The sequence below is a fragment of the Phyllobates terribilis genome, unplaced genomic scaffold (assembly GCF_046119375.1).
Source record: "Phyllobates terribilis strain yellow unplaced genomic scaffold, ASM4611937v1 Scaffold_29__1_contigs__length_15306474, whole genome shotgun sequence".
Taxonomy (NCBI): domain Eukaryota; kingdom Metazoa; phylum Chordata; class Amphibia; order Anura; family Dendrobatidae; genus Phyllobates; species Phyllobates terribilis.
Genome location: NW_027362789.1, coordinates 8,409,604 through 8,413,274, shown reverse-complemented (window position 1 = coordinate 8,413,274; position 3,671 = coordinate 8,409,604).

Sequence of the window (3,671 nt, the reverse complement as noted above, 5' to 3'; positions counted from 1 at the left end):
TATACAGTCATATGAAAAAGTTTGGGCACCCCTATTAATCTTAAGCTTAATGTTTTATAAAAATTGGTGTTTTTGCAACAGCTATTTCAGTTTGATATATGTAATAACTGTTGGACACAGTAATGTTTCTGCCTTGAAATGAGGTTTATTGTACTAACAGAAAATGTGCAATCTGCATTCAAACAAAATTTGAAAGGTGCATAAGTATGGGCACCCTTATCATTTTCTTGTTTTAAATACTCCTACCTACTTTTTACTGACTTACTAAAGCACTTTTTTTGGTTTTGTAACCTCATGGAGCTTTGAACTTTATAGCCAGGTGTATGCAATCATGAGAAAAGCTACTTAAAGTGGCCACTTGCAAGTTGTTCTCCTGTTTGAATCTCCTCTGAAGAGTGGCATCATGTGCTCCTCAAAACAACTGTCAAATGATCTGAAAACAAAGATTATTCAACATAGTTGTTCAGGGGAAGCATACAAAAAGCTGTCTCAGAGATTTAACCTGTCAGTTTCCACTGTGAGGAACATAGTAAGGAAATGGAAGAACACAGGGACAGTTCTTGTTAAGGCCAGAAGTGGCAGGCCAAGAAAAACATCAGAAAGGCAGAGAAGAAGAATGGTGAGATCAGTCAAGGACAATCCTCAGACCACCTCCAGAGAGCTGCAGCATCAACTTGCTGCAGATGGTGTCACTGTGCATCGGTCAACTATACAAGGCACTTTGCACAAGGAGAAGCTGTATGGGAGAGTGATGCGAAAGAAGCCGTTTCTGCAAGCACGCCACAAACAAAGTTGGCTGAGGTATGCAAAAGCACATTTGGAGAAGCCAATTTCTTTTTGGAAGAAGGTCCTGTGGACTGATGAAATCAAGATTGAGTTATTTGGTCATACAAAAAGGCGTTATGCATGGTGGCAAAAAAACACAGCATTCCAAGAAAAACACTTGCTACCCACAGTAAAATTTGGTGGAGGTTCCATCATGCTTTGGGGCTGTGTGGTCAATGCTGGCACTGGGAATCTTGTTAAAGTTGAGGGACGCATGGATTCCACTCAGTATCAGCAGATTCTTGACAATAGTGTTCAAGAATCAGTGATAAATATGAAGTTACAAAGTGGATGGATCTTTCAGCAAGACAATGATCCAAAACACCGCTCAAAATCTACTCAGGCATTCATGCAGAGGAACAACTACAATGTTCTGGAATGGCCATCCCAGTCCCCAGACCTGAATATCATTGAACATCTGTGGGATCATTTGAAGAGGGCTGTCCATGCTCGGCGACCATCAAACTTAACTGAACTGGAATTGTTTTGTAAAGAGGAATGGTCAAAAATACCTTCATCCAGGATCCAGGAACTCATTAAAAGCTACAGGAAGCGACTAGAGGCTGTTATTTTTGCAAAAGGAGGATCTACTAACTATTAATGTCACTTTTCTGGTGAGGTGCCCATACTTATGCACCTGTCAAATTTTGTTTGAATGCAGATTGCACATTTTCTGTTAGTACAATGAACCTCATTTCAAGGCAGAAACATTACTGTATCCAACAGTAATTACATATATCAAACTGAAATAGCTGTTGCAAAAACACCAATTTTTATAGAACATTAAGCTTAAGATTAATAGGGGTGCCCAAACTTTTTCATATGACTGTATTCTGTACTGTATGTATATAGGGTCAGTATGTATATATTCTGTACTGTATGTACATTTATAGAGATAAGCGATATACTGACCGTACACCTCGTACACGCGCGGCTCTGCTCCATACGCCTCGTACACGCGCGGCGGCTCCGCTCCGTACACCTCTCACACACAAGGCTCCGCTCCGTACACTTCGCACACGCGCGGCTCCGCTCCGTACACTTCGCACACGCGCGGCTCCGCTCCGTACACTTCGCACACGCGCGGCTCCGCTCCGTACGCCTCGTACACACGCGGCTCTGCTCCGTACGCCTTGTACACGCGGCTCCGCTCCGTACGCCTTGTACACGCGGCTCCGCTCCGTACGCCTCGTACACGCGCGGCTCCGCTCCGTGCGCCTCGTACACGCGCGGCTCCGCTCCGTACGCCTCGTACACGCGCGGCTCCGATCCGTACGCCTCGTACACGCGCGGCTCCGCTCCGTACGCCTCGCACACGCGCGGCTCCGCTCCGTACGCCTCGCACACGCGCGGCTCCGCTCCGTACGCCTCGCACACGCGCGGCTCCGCTCCGTACGCCTCGTACACGCGCGGCTCCGCTCCGTACGCCTCGTACATGCGCGGCTCCGCTCCGTACGCCTCGTGCACGCGCGGCTCCGCTCCGTACGCCTCGTACACGCGGCTCCGCTCCGTACGCCTCGTACACGCGGCTCCGCTCCGTACGCCTCGTACACGCGCGGCTCCGCTCCGTACGCCTCGTACACGCGCGGCTCCGCTCCGTACGCCTCGTACACGCGCGGCTCCGCTCCGTACGCCTCGTACACGCGCGGCTCCGCTCCGTACGCCTCGTACACGCGCGGCTCCGCTCCGTACACCTCGTACACGCGCGGCTCCGCTCCGTACACCTCGTACACGCGCGGCTCCGCTCCGTACACCTCGTACACACGCGGCTCCGCTCCGTATACCTCGTACACACGCGGCTCCGCTCCGTACACCTCGCACACGCGGCTCTGCTCCGTACACCTCGTACACGCGCGGCTCCGCTCCATACACCTCGTACACACACGGCTCTGCTCCGTACACCTCGTACACGCTCGGCTCTGCTCTGTACACCTCGTACACACGCGGCTCCGCTCCGTACACCTCGTACACACACGGCTCTGCTCCGTACACCTCGTACACGCTCGGCTCTGCTCTGTACACCTCGTACACACGCGGCTCCGCTCCGTACACCTCGTACACACGCGGCTCCGCTCCGTACACCTCATACACGCGCGGCTCTGCTCCGTACACCTCGTACACGCGCGGCTCCGCTCCATACACCTCGTACACACACGGCTCTGCTCCGTACACCTCGTACACGCTCGGCTCTGCTCTGTACACCTCGTACACACGCGGCTCCGCTCCGTACACCTCGTACACACACGGCTCTGCTCCGTACACCTCGTACACGCTCGGCTCTGCTCTGTACACCTCGTACACACGCGGCTCCGCTCCGTACACCTCGTACACACGCGGCTCCGCTCCGTACACCTCATACACGCGCGGCTCTGCTCCGTACACCTCGTACACACGCGGCTCCGCTCCGTACACCTCGTACACGCGCGGCTCTGCTCCGTACACCTCGTACACACACGGCTCTGCTCCGTAAACCTAGTACACACGCGGCTCTGCTCCGTGCACCTCGTACACACACGGCTCCGCTCGGTACTCCTCGTACACACGCGGCTCTGCTCCGTACGCCTCGTACACACGCGGCTCTGCTCCGTACACCTCGTACACACGCGGCTCTGCTCCGTACACCTCGTACACACGCGGCTCTGCTCCGTACACCTCGTACACACGCGGCTCTGCTCCGTACACCTCGTACACGCGCGGCTCTGCTCCGTACACCTCGTACACACGCGGCTCTGCTACATCCACACAGTAAACCCCTCCTGACCCCACACATAAACTTCAGCTCATCCAGCACCATGACAACCAGCACAGCAGAGTCCTGCATCCACTGAGGCCCCTGATCATGTGAC